This window comes from Loxodonta africana, chromosome 2 (assembly GCF_030014295.1).
Source record: "Loxodonta africana isolate mLoxAfr1 chromosome 2, mLoxAfr1.hap2, whole genome shotgun sequence".
NCBI classification, from domain to species: Eukaryota; Metazoa; Chordata; class Mammalia; order Proboscidea; family Elephantidae; genus Loxodonta; species Loxodonta africana.
The window spans coordinates 232,424,651-232,448,822 of NC_087343.1; the positions used below are offsets into that span (position 1 = coordinate 232,424,651).

General features: G+C 38.5%; 1 pseudogene; it reads left to right on the plus strand.

Annotated features, from left to right (window-relative positions):
* The first annotated feature begins 18,254 nt into the window (after window positions 1-18,254).
* LOC135230467 (olfactory receptor 14A16-like) lies at window positions 18,255-19,668 on the plus strand (annotated as a pseudogene).
* Window positions 19,669-24,172: the final 4,504 nt, after the last annotated feature.

Consider the following 24,172-nt stretch of genomic DNA (forward strand, 5'->3'; position numbering starts at 1 on the left):
GTCATTGGGTGCATAAATATTTAATATGGTTATATCTTCCTGGTCAATTGTCCCTTTTATCATTATGTAGTGTCCTTCTTTATCCTTTGTGGCGGATTTTACTTTAAAGTCTATTTTGTCAGAAATTAATATTGATACTCCTGCTCTTTTTTGCTTCTTGTTTGCTTGATATATTTTTTTCCATCCTTTGAGTTTTAGTTTGTTTGTGTCTCTAAGTCTAAGGTGTGTCTCTTGTAGGCAGCATATCGATGGATCGTGTTTCTTTATCCAGTCTGAGACTCTCTATCTCTTTATTGGTGCAATTAATCCATTTACATTCAGCGTAATTATAGATAAGTATGTGTTTAGTGTTGTCATTTTGATGCCTTTTTATGTGTGTTGTTGACAATTTCAATTTTCCACTTACTTTTTTGTGCTGAGACGTTTTTCTTTGTAAATAGTGTGTTCCTCATTTTCATAGTGTTTGACTTTATGTTTGCTGAGTCATTATGTTTTTCCTGGTTTTTATTTTGAGTTATGGAGTTGTTATACCTCTCTGTGGTTACCTTAATATTTACCCCTATTTTTCTAAGTAAAAACCTAACTTGTATTGTCCTATATTGCCTTGTATCCCTCTCCATATGGCAGTTCTATGCCTCATGTATTTAGTCCCTCTTTTTGATTATTGTGATCTTTTACATATTGACTTCCATGATTCCCTGTTTTGAGCATTTTTTTTTTAATTAATCTTAATTTGTTTTTGTGATTTCCCTATTTGTGTTGATATCAGGATGTTCTGTTCTGTGACCTTGTGTTGTGCTGGTATCTGATAGTACCGGTTTTCTGACCAATTTCCTTTAGTATTTCTTGTAGCTTTGGTTTGGTTTTTGCAAATTCTCTAAGCTTGTGTTTATCTGTAAATATCTTAATTTCGCCTTCATATTTCAGATAGAGTTTTGCTGCATATATGATCCTTGGCTGGCAGTTTTTCTCCTTCAGTGCTCTGTATATGTCATCCCATTGCCTTCTTGCCTGCATGGTTTCTGCTGAGTAGTCTGAACTTATTGATTCTCGCTTATAGGAAACCTTTTTTTCTCCCTGGCTGCTTTTAAAATTTTCTCTTTATCTTTGGTTTTGGCAAGTTTGATGATAATATGTCTTGGTGTTTTTCTTTTTGGATCAATCTTAAATGCGGTTCGATGAGAATCTTGGATAGATATCCTTTCGTCTTTCATGATGTCAGGGAAGTTTTCTGTCAGCAGATCTTCAACTATTCTCTCTGTGTTTTCTGTCCTCCCTCCCTGTTCTGGGACTCCAATCCCACACAAGTTATCCTTCTTGATAGAGTCCCACATGATTCTTAGGGTTTCTTCATTTTTTTTAATTCTTTTATCTGATATTTTTTTTTTGGCTATGTTGGTGTTAATTCCCTGGTCCTCCAGATTTCCCAGTCTGCATTCTAATTGCTCGAGTCTGCTCCTCTGACTTCCTATTGTGTTGTCTAATTCTGTAATTTTATTGTTAATCTTTTGGATTTCTGAATGCTGTCTCTCTATGGATTCTTGCAGCTTATTAATTTTTCCACTATGTTCTTGAATAATCTTTTTGATTTCTTCAACTGCTTTATCAGTGTGCTCCTTGGCTTTTTCTGTAGATTGCCTTATTTCATTTCTGAGGTCATCCCTGATGTCTTGAAGCATTCTGTAAATTCGTTTTTTATATTCTGTATCTGATAATTCCAGGATTGTATCTTCATTTGGGAAAGATTTTGATTCTTTTGTTTGGGGGGTTGTAGAAGCTGTCATGGTCTGCTTCTTTATGTGGTTTGATATCGACTGCTGTCTCTGAGCCATCACTAAGATATTGTAGTGATTTATTCTGTATTTGCTCACTGAGTCTCATCTTGTTTTGCTTTCTTTCAATATACGTGGATGGGGTACTAGATTGTGCTGTATTGATTGTTGTAGCCCTTGACTTACTTATGACTTATTCCCAGCTGGTTTGGGCTGTTACCAGATATATATGCCTGAGTTCATTCACTATTCTTGAGTAGAATCTGATTTTGGGTCATCAAGTTTGTGATGCACCCTATCACCTATCCATCTTGAGAAGTAGTGGTGATAGTTGTGTGCACCAGATTCTAGTAGCAGCTGGGGTTCACACTGCAGGGGAGGCAGGATGCTGACAGGCTTCCCCCAAGTGTCAGTGAGGTAGGTGTGTCTCTATTCCTAAAGCACCTTGGTGGGTGGGCTCTGCAGCTGTACCTCAGGCCCCCAATGCAAGTACCTCTACAGATGGGTAGGTGTCACCCTCCTTAGACCCCTAAGGCAGGAGGCTAGGTGGTCTCGGGGGAGCTTCACTCCTCAGTTGCCTGTTGTGGGTCAATGAGGGCTCTGTTGAATACGCAGAGATATCAGACCTGGGAAACTTGTCTTTCCAGTAAATCCGCTAAAAAAAAATGCAGTCAGATCCCTATCAGGATGCCTTTGCATTATAATAGCCTTCTTGTTCCCTGTAGGGTTGAAAGCCGGAGACTGTGGGTCATATATGCTTGGCCGGAGCTGGTTCTGTGTTTTTAGTCCAATTAGGGAAGGATTTTTGGTCCCTGGGTTGCTTCTCTCAGGCCGGAAGAATGGGTTAGGAAAAGACCAAAAAAAGGGAAAAGAAAAACCTCGAAGCCGTTCTCCCTCTGGCTCAGGAAATTCCAATGTTAATGAAGCCGCCTGGGAAGCGGAGGGGAGGGTTCAGAAAAACAGGAGAGAGTAGCACCCTGGAATATAGACAAAGTTACTTATCTTGCTTGGGATGACTATTTTATCTGAGATTCCCGAGGGGCATGTCGCCTATGTGTGCTGGCTAGGTAGAGATTGCTCCCAAGGGTCAGGCCCACAGAAGCCGTGATCAGTTCCTCCACTGTCAGTCTAAAGCCCGGAGTCAACGTTCCCCTGCTGGGACACTGCACTCCCAGCTCCAAAACCAGTTGCTGCCTCCTGGGGACTTCTCCTCCCACTAGCCGCGTCACCGCGCTGCACGCGCAGACCGGTGGGCCCCCTCCCGGGGTCAGTTCAGGGGTGTAGGGCTGCCCCCATGTTTGTGCCGACACAGGATGTTGTGTTCAGCTCCCCTGAGCCCAGTCCTAAGCGCAGCGCCAAGGTTACCTGACTGGGGCGTTGGCTCCAGGCTCCGAAGGAAAACAGTCTCTCCTTCCCCGTAGTTGTTCGTTCTCCGTCTCTGTCACTCAGGTCAACTCTTTAAATCCGTGTTTCTTGGTCAGGGTTCGTAGATTGCCATGTATGTGATCGATTCACTTGTTTTTCCGAGTCTTTGTTGCAAGAGGGATCCGAGGTAGCGTCTACCTAGTCAGCCATCTTGGCCCTCCCTCCGATGTTCTTTTTGTTGGTGTATAGAAATCCAGCTGATTTTTGTATGTGTATTTTGTGTCCTGACACTATGCAGAGCTTTTCTTTTAGTTTCAGTAGTTTTGTTGAGGATTCTTTAGGTTTTCTGTGTATAAGATCATGTCATTTGCAAATAGAGATACTTTTAACTTCTTCCTTGCCAATCTGGATGCCCTTTATTTCTTTATCTAGCCTAATTGCTCTGGCTAGGAGCTCCAGTACAATGTTGAATAAGAGTGGTGATAAGGGGCATCCTTGTCTGGTTCCCGATCTCAAGGGGAATGCTTTCAGGCTTTTTCCATTTAGGATGATGTTGGCTGTTCGCTTTGTATAAATGCCCTTTATTATGTTGAGAATTTTCCTTCTATTCCTATTTTGCTGTTTTTTATCATGAATTGGGTTTTGAAGTTTGTCAAATGCCTTTTCTGCATCAATTGATAAGATCATGTAGTTCTCGTATCTTGTTTTATTTATGTGATGGATTACTTTAATTGTTTTTCTAATGTTGAACCATCCCTGCATACCTGGTATGAGTCCAACTTGGTCATGGTGAATTATTTTTTTGATATGTTGTTGAATTCTATTGGCTAGGGTTTTGTTGAGAATTTTTGCATCTATGTTCATGAGGGATATCAGTCTGTAATTTTCTTTTTCTGTAATGTCTTTACCTGGTTTTGGTGTCAGGGATATGCTGGCTTCTTAAAATGAGTTTGGGAGTATTCCATCATTTTCTATGCTCTCCTTTAGTGGTATTGGTGTTAACTCTTCTCTGAAAGTTTCATAGAGCTCTGCAGTGAAGCCACCCAGGCCAGGGCTTTTTTATGGTTGGGAGTTTTTTGATTACTTTTTCAATCTCTTCTTTTGTTATGGGTATTTAGTTGTTCTACCTCTATTTGTGTTAGCTTAGGTAGGTAGTGTGTTTCTAGAAATTCATCCCTTTCTTCTAGGTATTCAAATTTTTTAGAGTACGGTTTTTTGTAGTAATCCAATATGATTCTTTTAATTTCAGTTAGGTCTGTTGTAATATCGCCCACCTCATTTCTTTTTCAGGTTATTTGCTTCCTTTCCTGTTTTTTTTTTTTTTTTTTTCAGTTTGGCCAATGGTTAATCAATTTTGTTAGTTTTTTCAAAGAACCAGCTTTTGGTCTTGGTAATTCTTTAATTGTTTTTCTGTTCTCTATTTCATTTAACCTTGCTCTAATTTTTATTATCTGCTTTCTCCTGGTGCCTGAGGGTTTCCCTTGTTGCTCTCTTTCTGTTTGTTCAAGTTGTAGGGATAATTCTTTGATTTTGGCCCCTTTTTCTTTTTGTATGTGTGCATTTCTTGCTGTAAATTGACCTCTGATCACTGCTTTAGCTTTGAAAATTTGAAATGGGCTTGAAAATTAAAAGGGCAAAATTATCTTTATTCTTAGGTGATTATGATTGTATATCTGGAAAACCAAAAATATCATGTTCATATAATAAAATAATTCTGTAAGTGCCTGTTACAAATCATAAGTCAATGATTGTCTTTTATACATAGGCAGTTAATGTCTGTGAAATATAATAGAAAAACAAAGCCATATATGGTGAATAAATATTATTTAAATCACCTGTAGAAGAAACTAAGAATTGTATAATGCTGGTATGAAAAATTTTTTTTTTTGGTATGAAAAATAAATTAAAATACCTCTGAGTGGTATTAAAAAAAAAGTGGGCGTTAAAAAAAATAGGAAATTATATCTTGGATTTTTTTTTTTTTTTTTTTTGAAGTACAACCCAAACCATAGAAAGGAGAGAAAAACCTTTTCAAGCAAGGCTCCAAAGCTGGAGCATTAAAGAAAAGGACCAGCATATTTGACTAAAATTAAATAAAACCTGTGGGGAAAATATTACCACAATTAAAATAAAAACATAACTTTTTCATACTTGAGAAATATGACAACAACAGGTGTTAAATTTTCTAACACAGGAAGTTTAAAGTAAGCAACGAAATCAATAAAAATAGGGAAATTTTATGAAATGAGGTCTCAGATAAATGACTTGTGCATTGTTGAAGCTTGCTTAGGTTTACTGACAGTTAGATGTATTCTCACCAAAAGAAAGATACATTATATTTTTTCTTATCATAATATTAAGGAATGCTGGTCCCAGGTAACAATTTTTTGAGATTTCCTTGCAGCTCTGTAGATAAATGAGGTAACTCCTGTAAAGTCTCTTTCCTTCTGAGGACAATGTAGTGGTTAATTTGGTCTATTCCCAGGGCATGATCTTATTCAACTCAAAGAGGAGTCATTAAAATAGGGAGAAGACATAGGCCAGAAGTTCATTGTTTAGTCTACTCTGTCTGGTACGAGACTATGTATAAAATCGTGTGCTGTGGATGGAAGAACCTGGGTAACGTCGGATAGTCCTTGCACTGAATTTGTTTTTACCTTACATCCTTTTTCAACTTTAATCAGATGTCTTCACTTTTGTAAGTATTCAATTTCTCATCTTTAAAGTGTGGATAATAGGTCTGCTGTGAGGTTCCGAAGTGATATGAGTAGGTGGGCAAAGTAAGAATGTGATGAATATTAGCTGTTAGTGTCATCCCCTAGAAGTTCACAAGAAGAGTTAGGATGGGACCCCACAAAACCAGCTCCTTACTAGCTGTTGGACTTCTGTGTATCCTGTGCCCAATGGTTAAGAGCTTGGCTGCTAATGAAAAGGTTGGTGGTTTCAACCCACCAAGATGCTCTGTGGGAGAAAGACCTGGCAGCAATCTGTTCCTATCAAGATTAGAAAATAAAGAAACAGCCTAAAAAATCCTAAGGGACAGTTCTACTCTGTCACATCGCTTTGCTATGAATTAAAATAAACTCAAAGCCACTTTTCAGTAATAGGAAGAATTAAGATGTGAGATTTATTTTAAATAAAGAGAAGCACTGTGCTGAGGAGGGTTGATAAGTCATCTTTGCAAAAGCTGTTTTACGATGACGAGCTGAGACACAGCTGAGTGTGTCTGAGTCCACAATGTTGTGTCAGACATTCAAGCACAGCAACTAGAACCAAGGCCTTTGGAGTGAGGTCACCTGTGTTCAAATTCTAGCTCCACCATTGTGTGAAGTGGGGCTAATCCCTTAAACTCTGTATAGGTCCAAGCCTTCAGTGTAATGGGCGCATAATGGATTTCTTTGAGCACAGGTGTAAGTTATATTGAATACTGCATGGAGATATCTTAGAATGTGGCTGTTGCAGGGTGAGTGGTCAGGATCTCAATTTCCCAACAGTGCATTTCTCAACCTGCAAATCATCCCTGACTTCTATCAGCATTCCAAAATAAAAATAAGGTTTTTTTCTCAGGTCCTCTTATTCTGAAGAAAATGAAACAATAGGCTGCTAAACTAGGAAGAATTAGAGTGGGGAAGTAGGATCCTGGTTAACCATAATGCACGTCCTCACTGTGACCCAGGGACCTAGATTCCGGGTTATTTAAAAAGCAATGCAAATTTTTTTGTGGACATAGAGAAATTCTAAGAATCTTTAATTTTATTCTGATTATGACTTGTTCTAACTGGTTTATCTGAATCCATGTATTAGTAAACTTTTCCTTGAGTTGGTCAAAGACAGTTAAGTGTTTGACCATTATTTCAAAACATACAACTTGGAGCCTGCAGTGAGTTCCAGGGAATTCATAATCAGAAGAAAAAAAAAAAAGAGAGAGAGAGAGAAGCTCACAGGGTAGCATTGAATGACTAGCTATATATTGGCATCACCCCAGTACCTTAAATTGGCAGCCAAATGTAAGGGGTGGTCCGCCCACAGCAGGAGGTCTTACAGAGGCAAGTGGGGTGCAGGGAGCCGACTGCCAACCAGTGATTAAATAACTTTCTTAAAACCAGTGATAATTTTTTTTAACTTCATAATTAAAAATAAAGGAGAAATAAAACGTGTTGTCCATTTTCCCTAAGGTAAGAACACTCTCATTTAGCAAGACCATCTCCTGCATATGGCTGCCAATTCGAGAAGGATGGTGACACCAAAAAATAGATTGTTGCTCAGTGCTGTCTTGCTGTAGCATTTTGTGCTCTAATAAGCAAAAGGGTTTGCTATAAGGCTGGGGCACTGGGCACAGGTAGGCTGGGACAAAATAGGCCACTATGGGAAAGGGGCAGGGACAGGAAACCAGCACAGAGAGCATATTTTACCTCCCTCTCAATTGCGTAGCCAAAGTGGAAAAATTTATAGACACATCTCTGTGTCTAGAATTTTATTTTTACCTTCATTTCAATTGTGTTCAATAAATATTTCATTCATCAGTTTTATCTTGTTTAGATGATGTTGTGTCTTTTCTTTCCCTTTAATTCTTATTCTGAACACTTACTCTAAGCCATCTTTTAATAACTCATAGCTATACTATCAGACTATAGGGTCGCTATGAGTCGGAATCGATTCGACGGCACTGGGTTTTTTTATATACTATCAGAATACTATCCTGACTTGTCTCGCTACCTCAAAAATATCTTCCTTTCAAACATGACTAAATATGAAGAGCAGTTGCTTTCTAGAAAATTCCACCTTAATTATTCTCTTTTTAGGTACAGACCTATCACCCACGCCGTCAACTGTCCTCTCCCTGTTACCCTAGACCAATTTAGTGACCCTTGCTAAAGAGTGTTCTCCCTACATACGCTTCAGGCTGCCAAGGTTCTGCTTGGCATGGTATGAACCACGTTGCCTGGATTAAAAGAGACCCTCTTTTCTTTTTCCTTCCTAAATATTTCCCATTTGTCAAAGGTTAATTATTTTATGCCCCACATTTTTTATATGAAATATATCTTAATTCCCACATCTCTCTGGAAGCACTTACTGTATACTCTCACTCGTCCCAATAGACAGCATCTTACATGTTTATTTTAATTTTGGTTTGGAAAATATGTTATTGTTTGAACAATTAAAATGTAAATTCAGAGTATTGTTAAATATAATCAAAACAAAACAAAAAAGAAACTTGAATTTTTTTTCCGAGTAGTATTCTATATGGATATAGGGAGACCATTCTGATTTAAAAAAAAAAAAGCAAATGGTTAGACATAGGCTAGTTACAGTGAGGCTTACAACTGGAAGAGGACAGAGAAGAACAGAAGATGAACCATTGTCTTATCTTAACACGATAGGTTGTATCTTGCTCTCTTCCCTTTACCGAGATCTACTGATATCCGGTCACAAGGTGGTCTCTGCCCCTCCACCCTCCTGCAGCCATGGCGCTTTTTGAAATTTAAATTAAATAAGTCTGGCTCCGAACAGGAAGGAAAAGATGAACAATTTGGGGTGACAAAACCCCTGGCTTGGTTAATTTTGAGTCAGGAATTTTTATGGTTAAGGCTTGGTTTTGTGGGTAAGAAAAAATCATAAAATCAAAGGAAGATATCTGTTTTTAATTTTCTCTATGACAATTTTCATTTAGAGATAAAGGACTTGAACATCAAAGACAAACTGACATTGTTGCTGAGAACTTATTTTGGCTGAGGATATCACCAAAGGAGGCTTTAGGGATAGAACCAAAGAAAAGCAAAAGACTTTTTTTTGGAGAGGGGACCTACTTTTAAAAGAAAAAAATATATGAAAAGTTTGGCGCTGAAAAAGACAAAGACACTTTATTTAACTGAAAACCCCTGATTCACTGGACCAGCTCCTAGAAGCCGGCAGCAGCAATATTGTGGAACCTGCCAAGGAGACGAACACTTCTAGGACAGGTGAAATGGATGTGAATACTTTATCTGCACAATTCAAATTCTTCAGTTCTACTTTGAAGTGATTACTAAATTTAGGAACAGGTTTTGGTAAGACAAAATATAACATAAAATGATAGAGAATAGCGGGTAATTTTCTGTTGTCCGTGCCCCTAAAAAGTTGCCCAAATGTTTCCATCTAAGATATCTCAAATCCTTTCATAAGGGTTGGCAGTTCAAATCCACCAGGCGCTCCTCAGAAACTCTACGGGGCAGTTCTACTCTGCCCTATAGGGTCGCTATGAGTCTGAATCGACTCAACGGCACTGGGTTAAGGGTCAATGGTTGCTATCTATGTCAGAAGATGAAGATAGCTTTTTTAAAAAAATAATTTTTATTGTGCTTTAAGTGAATGTTTACAAATCAAGTCAGTCTCTCACATATAAACTTATATACACCTTAATACACATTCCCATTTCTCCCCGCCTCTAAAGAGTCAACCCATTCCCGCCTTCTTTCTCTCCTTCCGTGACGATTTTGCCATTTTCTCACCCTCTCTATCCTCCCATCTCCCCTCCAGACACGAGATGCCAACATAGCCTCAATTGTCCACCTGATACAAGTAGCTCAATCCTCATCAGCATCTCTCTCCAACCCATTGTCCAGTCCCTTTTATGTCTGATGAGTTGTCTTCGGGAATGGTTCCTATCCTGGGCCAAGAGGGTTTGGGGACCATGACCGCCAGGATTCTTCTAGTCTCAGTCAGACCATTAAGTCTGGTCTTTTTATGAGAATTTGGGGTCTGCATCCCACTGTTCTCCTGCTCCCTCAGGGGTTCTCTGTTGTGCTCCCTGTCAGTACAGTCATCGATTGTGGCTGGGCACCATCTAGTTCTTCTGGTCTCAGGATGATGTAAGTCTCTAGTTCATGTGGCCCTTTCTATCTCTTGGGCTTATAGTTCTCTTGTGGCCTTGGTGTTCTTCATTTTCCTTTGATCCAGGTGGGTTGAGACCAACTGATGCACCTTAGAAGGCCGCTTGTTAGCATTTAAGACCCCAGACACCACACTTCAAAGTGGGAATGTTTTCTTAATAGAATTTATTTTCCCGATTGACTTAGATGTCCCCTGAAGCCATAGTCCCCAACCCCCGCCCTTACTCCACTGACCTTCGAAGCATTAAGCTTATCCCGGAAACTTCTTTGCTTTTGGTCCAGTCCAGTTGAGCTGATCTTTCCTGTATTGAGTATTGTCCTTCCCTTCACCTAAAGTAGTTCTTATCTACTATCTAATCAGTAAATAACCCTCTCCCACCCTACTTCCCTCCTACCTCTCCTAACCACAAAAATATGTGTTCTTCTCAGTTTATACTATTTCTCAAGATCTTATAAGAGTGGTCTTATACAATATTTGTCCTTTTGCATCTGACTAATTTCACTCAGCATAATGCCTTCCAGGTTCCTCCATGTTATGAAATGTTTCACAGATTCATCACTGTTCTTTACTGATGCATAGTATTCCACTGTGTGAATATACCATAATTTATTTATCCATTCATCCGTTGATGGACACCTTGGTTGCTTCCAGCTTTTTGGTATTGTAAACAGAGCTGCAATAAACATGGGTGTGCATATATCTGTTTGTGTAAAGGCTCTTATTTCTCTAGGGTATATTCCAAGGAGTGGGATTTGTGGGTTGTATGGTAGTTCTATTTCTAACTTTTTAAGAAAACGCCAGATCGATTTCCAAAGTACCATTTTACATTCCCACCAGCAGTGTATAAGAGTTCCAATCTCTCCACAGCCTCTCCAACAATTATTATTTTGTGTTTTTTGGATTGATGCCAGCCTTGGAGTGAGATGGAATCTCATCCTAGTTTTAATTTGCATTTCTCTAATGGCTAACGATCAAGAGCATTTTCTCATGTACCTGTTAGCTGCCTGAATATCTTCTTTAGTGAAGTGCGTGTTCATATCCTTTGCACAATTTTTAATTAGGTTGTTTGTCTTTCTGTGGTTGAGTTTTAACAGAATCATATAGATTTGAGAGATCAGGCACTGGTCAGAGCTGGAAATTTTTTCCCAATCTGTAGGTGGTCTTTTTACTCTTTTGGTGAAGTCTTTAGATGAGCATAGGTGTTTGATTTTTAGGAGCTCCCAGTTACTTAGTTTCTCTTCGTCATTTTTAGTGATCTTTTGTATTCTGTTTATGCCTTGTATTAGGGCTCCTAACGTTGCCCTATTTTTTCTTCCATGATCTTTATCGTTTTAGTCATTATGTTTAGATCTTTGATCCACTTGGAGTTAGTTTTTGTGCATGGTGTGAGGTATGGGTCCTGTTTCATTCTTTTGCAAATGGATATCCAGTTATGCCAGCACCATTTGTTAAAAAGACTATCTTTTCCCCGACTAACTGACACTGGGCCTTTGTCAAATATCAGCTGCTCATATGTGGATGGATTTATATCTGGGTTCTCAATTCTGTTCCATTGGTCTATGTGCCTGTTGTTGTTGTACCAGTACCAGGCTGTTTTGACTACTGTGGCTGTATAATAGGTTCTAAAATCAGGTAGAGTGAGGCCTACCACTTTCTTCTTCTTTTTCAGTAATGCTTTACTTATCCGAGGCTTCTTTCCCTTCCATACGAAGCTGGTGATTTGTTTCTACATCACTTTAAAAAATGTCACTGGAATTTGGATCGGAAATGCATTGTATGGTTTTTGGTAGATGGTTTTTGGTAGAATAGACATTTTTACTATGTTAAGTCTTCCTCTGCATGAGCAAGGTATGTTTTTCCACTTATGTAGGTCCCTTTTAGTTTCTTACACTCGTACTTTGTAGTTTTCTTTGTATAGGTCTTTTACATCTTTGGCAAGAATTATTCCTAAGTATTTGATCTTCTTGGGGGCTACTGTGAATGGTATTGATTTGGTGATTTCCTCTTCAATGTTCTTTTTGTTGATGTAGAGGAATCCAAATGATTTTTATATGTTTATCTTGTAACCTGAAACTCTGCCGAACTCTTCTATTAGTTTCAGTAGTTTTCTTGAGGATTCCTTAGGGTTTTCCGTGTATAAGATCACGTCATCTGCAAATAGAGATAATTTTACTTCTTTCTTGCCAATCCGGATGCCCTTTATTTCTTTGTCTAACCTAATTGCTCTGGCTAGGACATCCAGCAAAATGTTGAATAAGAGCGGTGATAAAGGGCATCCTTGTCTGGTTCCCATTCTCAAGGGAAATGCTTTCAGGCTCTCTCCATTTAGAATGATGTTGGCTGTTGGCTGTTAGCTTTGTATAGATGCCCTTTATTATGTTGAGGAATTTTCCTTCAATTTCTATTTTGCTGAGAGTTTTTATCATGAATGGGTGTTGGACTTTGTCAAATGCCTTTTCTGCATCAATTGATAAGATCATGTGGTTTCTGTCTTTTGTTTTATTTATATGGTGGATTACATGAATGGTTTTTCTAATATTGAACCAACCTTGCATATCTGGTATAAATCCCACTTCATCAAGGTGGATTATTTTTTTTGAGATGTTGTTGAATTCTATTGGCTAGAAATTTGTTGAAGATTTTGGCATCTATGTTCATGAGGGATATAGGTCTGTAATTTTCTTTTTTTTATGGTGTCTTTACCTGGTTTTGGTATCAGAGATATGCTGGCTTCATAGAATGAGTTAGGTAGCATTCCATCATTTTCTATGCTTTGAAATACCTTTAGTAGTAGTGGTGTTAACTCTTCTCTGAAAGTTTGGCAGAACTCTGCAGTGAAGCCATCTGGGCCAGGGCTTTTTTTTTGTTGGGACTTTTTTGATTATCTTTTCAATCTCTTTTTCTGTTATGGGTCTATATAGTTGTTCTACTTCTGATTGTGTTAGTTTAGGAAGGTAGTGTTTTTGTAGGAATTCATCCATTTCTTCTAGGTTTGCTAATTTGTTAGAGCACAATTTTTTGTAATAATCTGATATGATTCTTGTAATTTCAGTTGGGTCTATTGTGATATGGCCCATCTCATTTCTTATTCGGGTTATTTGTTTTCTTTCCTGTATTTCTTTAGTCAGTCTGGCCAATGGTTTATCAATTTTGTTAATTTTTTCAAAGAACCAGCTTTTGGCTTTGTTAATTCTTTCAATTGTTTTTCTGTTCTCTAATTCATTTAGTTCAGCTCTGATTTTTATTATTTGTTTTCTTCTGGTGCCTGATGGATTCTTTTGTTGCTCACTTTCTATTTGCTCAAGTTATAGGGACAGTTCTCTGATTTGGGCTCTTTCTTCTTTTTGTATGTGTGCATTTATCCATATAAATTAACCTCTGAGCACTGTTTTTGCTGTGTCCCAGAGGTTTTGATAGGACGTGTTTTCATCGTCCATGAATTCTATGAATTTCTTTATTCCCTCCTTAATGTTTTCAATAACCCAGTCTTTTTTCAGCAGGGTATTGTTCAGTTTCCAAGTATTTGATTTCTTTTCCCTAATTTTTCTGTTATTGTTTTCTACTTTTATGGCCTTGTGGTCTGAGAAGATGCTTTGTAATATTTCGATGTTTTGGATTCTGCAAAGGTTTGTTTTATGACCTAATATGTGATCTATTCCAGAGAATGTTCCATGTGCACTAGAAAAAAAAAAAGTATACTTTGCAGCTGTTGGGTGGAATGTTCTGTATAAGCTTGTGAGGTCACCTTGGTTGATTGTAGTAATTAGGTCTTCCGTGTCTCTATTGAGCTTCTTACTGGAAGTCTTATCCTTCTCTGAAAGTGGTGTGTTGAAGTCTCCTACTATAATTGTGGAGGTGTCTATCTCACTTTTCAGTTCTGTTAAAGTTTGTTTTATGTATCTTGCAGCCCTGTCATTGGGTGCATAAATATTTAATATGGTTATATCTTCCTGGTCAATTGTCCCTTTAATCATTATGTAGTGTCCTTCTTTATCCTTTGTGGTGGATTTTACTTTAAAGTCTATTTTGTCAGAAGTTAATATTGCTACTCCTGCTCTTTTTTGATTGTTGTTTGCTTGATATTTTTTTCCATCCTTTGAGTTTTAGTTTGTTTGTATCTCTAAGTCTAAGGTGTGTCTGTTGTAGGCAGCATGTAGACGGATCGTGTTTCTTTATCCAGTCTGAGACTCTCTGTCTCTTTATTGGTGCATTTAGTCCATTTACATTCAGCGTAATTATAGACGAGTTTAGTGCTGTCATTTTGATGCTTTTTTGTGTGTGTTGTTGACAATTTCATTTTTCCACCTGCTTTTTTGTGCTGAGACGTTTTTCTCTGTAAATTGTGTGTTCCTCATTTTCACAGCAGTTGAATTTATTTTTGCTGGGTCGTTACGTTTTTCTTGGATTTTATTTTGAATTATGGAATTGTTAGACCTCTTTGTGGTTACCTTATTATTTACCCCTATTTTTCTAAGTAAAAACCTAGTTTTTATCATGCTGTATTGCCTTGTTTTCCTCTCCATATGGAAGATCTATGGCTTCTGTATTTAGTCCCTCATTCTGATTATTGTGTTCTTTTACATACGTAGTGACTTCAATGATTCCCTGTTTTCACTTTTTTTTTAAATTTAATCTTAATTTGTTTTTGTGATTTCCCTGTTTGAGTTGATATCAGGATATTCTGTTCTGTGACCTTGTGTTGTGTTGGTATCTGATATTATTGATTTTCTGACCAATTTCCTTTAGTAATTCTTGTAGCTTTGGTTTGGTTTTTGTAAATTCTCTAAGCTTGTGTTTATCTGTAAATGTTTTAATATCACTTTCATATTTGAGAGAGAGTTTTGCTTGATATGTGATCCTTGGCTGGCAGTTTTTCTCCTTCAGTGCTGTCTATATGTCATCCCATTGCCTTCTTGACTGCATGGTTTCTGCTGCGTAGTCTGAACTTATTCTTATTGATTCACCTTTGTAGGAGACTTTTCTTTTATCCCTGGCTGCTTTTAAAATTTTCTCTTTATCTTTGGTTTTGGCAAGTTTGATGATAAGATGCCTTGGTGATTTTCTTTTTGGATCAATCTTACATGGGTTTCGATGAGCATCATGGATAGATATCCTTTCATGTTTCATGATGTCAGGGAAGTTTTCTGCCAACAGATCTTCAACTATTCTCTCTGTATTTTCTGTTATCCCTCCCTATTCTGGAACTCTAATCACACACAAGTTATTCTTCTTGATTGAGTTCCACATGATTCTCAGGGTTTCTTCATTTTTTTTAATTCTTTTATCTGAGTTTTCTTCAACTTTGTGGGTGTCAATTGCCTTATCCTCCAACTCCCCCACTCTGCATTCCAATTGCTGGATTCTGCTCCTCTGACTTCCTATTGAGTTATCTAATTCTGTATTTTACTGTTAATCTTTTGAATTTCTGAATGCTGTCTCTCTATGGAGTCTTGCAGCTTATTAATTTTTCCACTATGTTCTTGAATAATCTTTTTGAGTTCTTCAACTGCTTTATCAGTGTGTTCCTTGGCTTTTTCTGTAGATTGCCTTATTTCATTTCTGAGGTCATCCCTGATGTCTTGAAGCATTCTGTTCATTAGTTTTTTTATATTCTGTATCTGGCAATTCCACGATTGTATCTTCATTTGGGAAAGATTTTGATTCTTTATTTTGGGGAGTTGTAGAAGCAATCTTGGTCTGTTTCTTTATGTTGTTTGATATCGACTGTTGTCTCCAAGTCATCTATAAGATATTGTAATGATTTTTTTTTTATATTTGCTCACTGAGTCCTATCTTGTTTTGTTTTCTTTCAATATATGCAGATGGGCTGCTAGATTGCACTGTCTTGATTGCTGTAGCCTTTGAATGACTTATGTGCTATTAGCAGCTGGTTTGGGCTGTTACCAGATATATAAGCCTAAGAGTCCATTCACTATTCTTGAATAGAATCTGGTTTTGGGTCACCAAGTGTGTGGTGTAGACTGTCACCTATTAACTTAGAGGAGTAGTGGTGATAGTTGTGTGCACCAGATTCTAGTAGCAGCAGGGGGTCACACTTCATGGAGGGCAGGATGCTGACAGCCTTCCCCCAAGTGCCAGTGAGATAGGTGTGTCTCTATTCCTAAAGCACTTTGGTGGGTGGGCTCTGCAGCTGTACCTTAGGTACCCAATGCATGTACCTCTAAAGATTGGTTAGTGTCAGTATCCTCAGACCCCTTTGGCAGGTGGCTAGGTGGTTTGGGTGGAGCGTCAACCCTGAGTTCCCTGTTGTGGATCAGTGAGGGCTCTGTTTAATAGAGATATCAGACCTGGAAAACTTGTCTTTCCAGTAATCAGCTAAAACAATTACAGTCAGATCCCTATCAGAATTGCCTTTGCATTATAATAGCTGCCTTGTTCCCTGTAGGGATGAAAGCCCAAGACTGTGGATCTCCTTTGCTTGGCTGGAGCTAGTTCTGTATTTTTATTCCAATTTCAGGAAGTCAGGGAAGGGTTTTTGGTCCCTAGGTTTTTGGTTGGTTAAATGGGAGTTTTTAGCAGCTGCTTCTTTTTTTTTTTTTTTTCTCTCAGGCCAGGAGAATGGGTTAGGAAAAGACCAAAAAACAAACAAAAAAAAAACTGCAGAGCACTTCACTCTCTGGCCCAGGAAATTCCAATGTTAATGAAGCCCCCGGGGGCATGGAGGGGAGGGATCAGATAGGTAGGAGAGAGTAGCACCCAGCAGTATAGACAAAGTTACTTACCTGCTTGGTGATGACTGTTTTATCTGAGATTCCTGAGGAGAGTTTAGCCGGTGTGGTCTGGCTGGGTACAGATTGCCCCCCGAGGGTCAGGCCCATGTCCTGTGCTTGTGCTGTCTCCGAAGCCGTGGTCAGCTCCTCCACTCCCAGTCCAAAGCCCGGTGCCAATATTCCCCAGCTGGGATGCCACTCTCCAGGCTCCAAAACCAGTCGTTGCCTCCCAGTGACTTCTCCTCCTGTCAGCCAAGTTGCTGCGCTGCTTGCACGCATGCACTGGCTGGGCTTCCCCCAAGGTCACTTCAGGGGGTTAGGGCTGCTTCCCGTGTTTGCGCCATCTCAGGAATCTGTGCTCAGCTTCCCTGTGCCCAGTCCAAAGCCCGGCCCCAAGGTTTTCTGACTGGGACGCTGGCTCCAGGCTCCAAAAACAGTCGCTTCTTCCCCGTGTTTGCTCCTTCTCTCGTTTACTGCGTCAGTGTGCAGCCTTCCTGCTCTGGCTGATTCTCTACCGAGGTTATCCCAGGGGGCTAGGGGTTAGGGCTGTGTCCCGTGCCTGCCCCGCCTCAGCAAGCTGCAATCAGCCACACCACTCGGCACCAGGGAACTGCGAGAGCTCAAGGCTGTGGAGCGGGATGCCGGTTCCAGAGGTGGTCGCTGCTTCAGGGCCCAGCTTTTCTCTCCCCTGTCACTTAGGTCAACTCTTTAGATCTATGTTTGATGGTCAGGGTTCGTAGATTGTCATGTATGTGATCGATTCCCTTGTTTTTCTGAGTCTTTGTAGCAATAGGGATCCGAGGTAGCTTCTAACTAGTCAGCCATCTTGGCCCTCAAAGATAGCTTTTTTAAAGAACATAAAATAATAAAACAAACACATGCCAAATATTTTAAGTAATCAATGAATGATTGAGAGAACTGGTAAGATATTCCACTGGTTCAAAATCAAATTTCACGCAGAAAAGAACAGATAAGCATGGGTGATAGAAAATACAAATAGATGAAAAATGGGTCTATCTACAGAGAAAATATCGATTGCATTCCACTAAAACAAAATTAGTTTGTACTTGTATAGGCAATAATTTGCATTATTAACAGTTTTATACAACTTCTACAGTTGTAAGACAGCTTAAAGACAATAAATAACAAACATAGACCAGTGCACTAGAGAGAAGACTCAGTTTTTTTCCTGTTTCAAAAATTTTCACAATTTTTCCTGACACTGGTATAATGAAGATGGAATGAGTAGAGGAAATGATATTGGTTAAGTGTCTTCTTATCCAGTAATTATGCATAAGTTGTGTATGAATTATTTAATTGAATCAAAATAATGATCCAATGATAACGCTTACACAGTAGGTTAAATAAGATGATACTCAAAAATGTGTATGAGATCACAAAGCTTGCAAACAGCTGATCTAAAATTTGTACTCAGGACTGACTGGTCCCAAATTTGTTCACTTTCTCGCTGCATATTTCAATGCAAGGTATATGAAATTCTATTTGAGTCAGATGTGGAATATGGGCCTTAATCAACATAGAATGACAAGGTGGATGATTTGTACTTGACTGATAGGCATTTTCAGTCATTCAGTTAATGGGATTATTTGTGTTAAATTACCTCCTGAAGACTTGGTGTTGTTACTCTTGTATGGCATGGAATACCTGCACATGTGATTGGGAGAAAGTGAACCTGAGAAAGTAGAAGAGTAAACTCCCTTGACTAAATCACAAGTTGTTCATTTTATTTTTTTAGAGTCATTGATTAAACACCCAGAGAAATGAACAGCTTCACCTCTGTGACCATCTTCTTCCTAACGGGGTTTTCTGATGTTCGGGAGATCCAGATCTTACACGCTGTGTTGTTTTTGCTGATTTACCTGGCAGCTGTACTGGGGAATGTTCTCATCATCACCCTCACAAGCAAGGATCATCGGCTCCACACCCCTATGTATTTCTTCCTGAAGAACTTGTCCTTTCTGGATCTCTGCCTCATTTCCATCACTGTTCCCAAATCCATCGCAAACTCTCTGGCTCATCACACCACCATCTCATTTCTCGGCTGTGTTTCACAGGTATTTTTCTTCATCCTCTCAGCCACTACAGAAATATCTCTACTCACAGCGATGTCTTATGACCGCTACGTTGCCATCTGCCACCCACTGATGTATGAAGTCCTCATGAGCCATGGAGCCTGTGTGCAGATGGCAGCTTCCTCATGGGTCAGTGGAGTTCTCAACGCAATTCTGCACACAGCTTCTACCTTCTCCATACCTGTGTGTGGGTCTCCTGAAGTTCATCAGTTCTTCTGTGATGTTCCACAACTACTCTCCCTCGCCTGTTCTTATAATACTGTGGAGTTAGTAGTCATTGGGCTCAGCCTGATGTTAGATTTTGGCTGTTTTGTGTTTATTGATATCTCTTACATTCACATCTTCTCCACTATTCTGAGAATCGCATGCAGAGAAGGCAGGTGTAGAGCTTTCTCCACATGCTTGCCTCACCTCACTGTTGTGACTCGCTTTCTCTTTTCTGTTTTTTTTTTTTTTTTTTTTTGCCTATTTACTACCCTTACCCAAAGCTCCATCACCCTTGGATTTGCCGGTGTCAGTATTCTGTACTATGGTGCCACCCACCATGAATCCCGTCATCTACAGTCTGAGAAATAAGGATATGAAGATGGCATTAAAGAAACTGTTAAAGAGTAGGCATTGCCCTTCAAATTAGGAGGGTTAATGTCACATATATCATGATCTTTCAATCACTGACAGAATTGTCTGAACAATCTGGTTGCATAGTCTGAAAATAATATCGGATATTTAAAGTAAGAATTTCTGTGAAAACTCTGGTCGTACTCATTGAATTGCTACTAACAGGCACTATCACTAGATCAAGTGAATGGAAAAACCAGTAGTTCCATTTGTAATTGGGCAGACACATGCTAACCTTATATTTATCATCTTAATTGTGAAACAAATGTAGAAAACAGCAGTTGTTTTCCAGGTAATTCCAACTCATGGCAACCACATTTATGAAGAGTAGAACTGTGCATAGGGTTTTCAAGGCTGTGGCCTTTCGGAAGCAGATCTCTGGCCTTTCTTCAGAGGCCTCGTGGTAGGTTTAAATCATCAGTCTTTCAATTAGTAGTTGAGTACTTAATCATCTATCCTACCTAGGGATTCCTTGTAGGGAAAATTTTGTATGTGACAAATACTTCATGACTTTTGGGTATACAACTCACTTATGGTCGTAAGATTATCTCTCCATTCTTAATCTAGTATTGTATTTGCTGCTCCAGTACACTGGGCCATGAGATTACCTTTACCTAGGTTTCTCCAGACTAGTTCAGTTGGTCCACTTAGATGCTTTCTTAGCACCCTTTACCTCTCCATCATAGCATTTATCTTAGTTGTAATTTAAGAGTTATTTCCATAAGTACTTGTTATTTTTACTTCATTACACTATGGGATCCTTGTGGACAGGTGCTGTATCTCCCGTGCCTAGCTTACTGTGTGGCCTAGAGTAGAAATAAGTGGGTGTTTATGTATCATATGGATTAATGGACAATACCCACATTGTTTTCTGGTCCCACAAAATTTTTGTTTATAATCCATTGCCTTTGGAATAAATAAGAAGTAAAAAAAAAAATTTTTTTTTTTTTTTAAGTCTAGTGTATGATCTGTATACTCGTAAGGGATTGACTTCTTATTTATTCCAAAGGCAATGGAGTATAATCATTCTTTTGCAGTAGTTATGGACTTACGCAAATATATAGTTTACATGATCAGAAACTGTATTTTCCACATGGACAAAGAACTAGTGGGTTTGTTCAATATAGAGAGAAAAAGCATTTATGTTATTGAACAGATATGTATGCATTTTGTGGAAAAAATATTCACATGAGAGTAAAATATACTGGCTCATGTTCAGGCAGTTGCTGTTGTTAGGTGCTGTCGAGTCAGTTCCGACTCATAGCAACCCTATGCACAACAGAAGGAAACACTGCCTGGTCCTGAGCCATCCTTACAACCATTGTTATTCTTGAGCTCACTGTTGCAGCCACTGTGTCAATCCACCTCATTGAGGGTCCTCCTCTTTTCTGCTGACCTTCTGGGACTGATCCTTCCAGACATTTCCAAAGTATGTAAGACTCAGTCTCATCATCCTTACTTCTAAGGAGCATTCTGGTTGTACTTCTTCCAAGACACATTTGTTCGTTCTTTTGGCAGTCCATGGTATATTCAATATTCTTCCCCAACACCACAATTCAAAGGCATCAGCTCTTCACTCTTCCTTACTCGTTGTCCAGCTTTCACATGTTCAGGCAGTTGGAATGTATCATATAAGTGCATGTTGTGTAGAAAATGAACTGAGCCCATCTACTGCAAGAAGATCCATTTGTTCTACTTATATTTCCCTACGTTAGAATTTTCTAAGCTTAGACTTGAGTGTTTCTTTCAGCCAAAGCAAAATAAAATTTAATTATGCATCTGTTGAAATTGTTGGAGATTTGCATTGGCAGAGTACTTTTCCTAGAAACATGAACGTCTGCAGTCTTGCATGTGGTAGGCAGGATGATACCAAAGATGTGCATGTCCTAATTTGCAGAACCGGTGAACATGTTATCTTACCAGGACAAAAGGGCTTTGCTGATGTTATTAAGGTTAAGGACTTTGACATGGAAAATTATCCTGTATTATCTGTGGGACCAATCTAATCACATAAACCATTTAAAGGAGGGGAACTTTTGCAACAGAAGTTGGAAAACCAGCTAGATGGCAGAGTGAGAGGGATGCGACCAGCCATTACTGCCTTTGAAGATTGCAGAAGGTAGCCATGATTCAAGAAATACATACGTCCCCTTGAACCTGGAAAATTCATGTACGGAATATTTTCAGAAATGAATGCAGCCCATCGATAACTTGCTTTTAACCTAGTGAGACTCAAGTCAAATTTCTGATCTACAGAACTGTAGGAGTATAAATTTGTTATATAAAACCACTAAATCCCTGGTACTTTGTTACTGCAGCAATAGAAAACAAATACAGTGCTCAAAATTCAGTGCTTCATTATAAACCTATCACATTTGAGCTGCTGTGCATTTCGGAGAAATCAGAGGAGAAGAGAGAAACATTGTTATATTATTACTGAAACTCTCAAAATTCTCATTACTGTCAAAATGCATAAATTTTGGCATCTTCAAAACAGTCAGTACTACTCAGCAATGGAAGTGAAATATCTGCATCTATGCAAAAATGGGGATAAGTCTCACAAATACAAAACTGAGAAAAATAAACTGGACACAGAAGACTATAATTTGTAGGATGCCATTTATTTTATATTAAGATAAAAACAGACCCTATGCTGCCTGAAGTATGGGATAGGAGTCACCACGGGGTTTGTAACTAAAAAGAAGCATAGAAGGGGATTCTGGGGTGCTGCATTATCCTCCTTCTCGATCTGGATGCTGGTAACGTGGATATAGGCAGCTTATAAAAATACATCCAGGTGTATTCATATAATATGTGAAAGCTTCTGTTTCTAATATATAGATCAATATTTTAATCAAGGAAGAAAGATCCTACGGTACTGCGGAAGGCATTAAATCCTACCTCTTAGGGACAAACCTGAAAGAGGAGAGGAGGGTGTTTTCTCATATGTGTGAATGAAGAGCTACCCCTAGCCTTAGAAAACCAAAAATCAAAACAAACCTATTGCCAAATCAAGTTGATATCGACTCATAGCAACCCTCTAGGACAATAGGGTTCACAAGGCTGTAAGTCTTTATGGAAGCATACTACCACATGTTTCTCCCCTCAAGCAGCTTGTGGGTTCATACCACTGACCTTTCAGTTAGCAGCCAAGCATTTAACCACTGCACCACCAGGGATCCTTAGCCTTAGAAAAGCCTACCATAATTAGGATACTACAGGTTACGGAAAGTATAATCAGGAAAAACTGCTCTCAAACAACAAATATTTCAGTGGTACTCAGGTTGGGTTAAATACTAGGGGATAATGGGCAAGCTAAATATTGATGGTAAATTGATTTCCTACTATACTTTACATTAACTTTGATGTGTTATTCACAGATTTTTTTATTTAAATAAATCAGTGTACTAAGATATTCTTTGAATATGGAAACTTCCAGAATAACACTTACACTTACTACCCCCAAGTATATGTTATTTGCATTAATAAGGTGCTCGTGTAATTGTACATATAAAATTTTTTTGGTATATTAATTTATTGACTCCAACACTCTCAATGTAAAAATATGATTTCTAATTCCATATATAATAACTGATTTTATCAACCCTCTTTTCAGTCTAAGAATCGTAGGAGCAATATTATGATATCAGGAATTAGTTGAGTATAGTGCTAGGGGGTCACTGGACAACGGATGTCTTGCCAAACACACTATCAGCTGGAATGTATCTTTATCATTATGGGTAATGGCACTGCAACTTATATCTGCTTACTTGCAAGGAAAAAAAAACACACACTTTAAGTACCAGGTGGCTAAATTATTTACGTTTTTGTGCCAACTAAGAAGAGGAAAACCAAAAAAATAAATTTGGGAAGAAGAAATTTGTAATGTACAAAGATTTTGACAAACTATATTTTAGTTTTTTTTTTATATTAAGTTCTAGGACATGATCAGGTGAAAAGAAAAAAAATATCAAGGACTTAGGTGAGAAATGCTTCATGATAGTTATATGTGGAGGATGCAACCAATATAGAGAAAAATGGCAGCCAAAGAGGTTTTTCTGGTAGATGGAATACTCTTATTTAACGTTTGGAGGGTAAAGAAGAGTCATGTGGGATGATTTTTGCTGCATTATAGGAGGGAAATACAATGTGATAACCAGAGAAGCCAAATGCATAATACCAGATTGGAAAGACTGAAAGTGATTCAGTGTGAATTAAACTGGTGTTGTTTATGAAGGAGTGGATGGTAACAAAAATTAGGGAAGCAGGGCTTAGATCTTGTATAAAGTTTTGAAGAAAAATAATTTTCAAATAAGAACTCTTCACCCAGTAAAGCTGTCATTCAAAAATAAGGGCGAAATCAAGGATCCCAAATAAACAAAAGTTGTAGGAATTTATAACCACCAGAACTGGTCTGCAAGAATTACTTAAGGGAGTTATTTCAGATGAAAAAGAAGGGACACTCGACAGATAATTGAATCAGTCCATGGGAAAGAAGAGAGAAATCTCTAATGAAGGTAATGACATGAAAAAACATAAGGATGAGTTGTCTGGTCTTTCCAGGGGGTGAACTTAGTATTACTTAAGTCCCACAAGCAACAACATCAAATAAGTACAAAAAAAGTACAAACTCAAGCTAAGGAACACAGAATGTATAATGATGTAATTGGTGTTACACAACAAAAAGGGGGGTAGGAAGAGCAAAATAGCGTAGAGTTTTAGT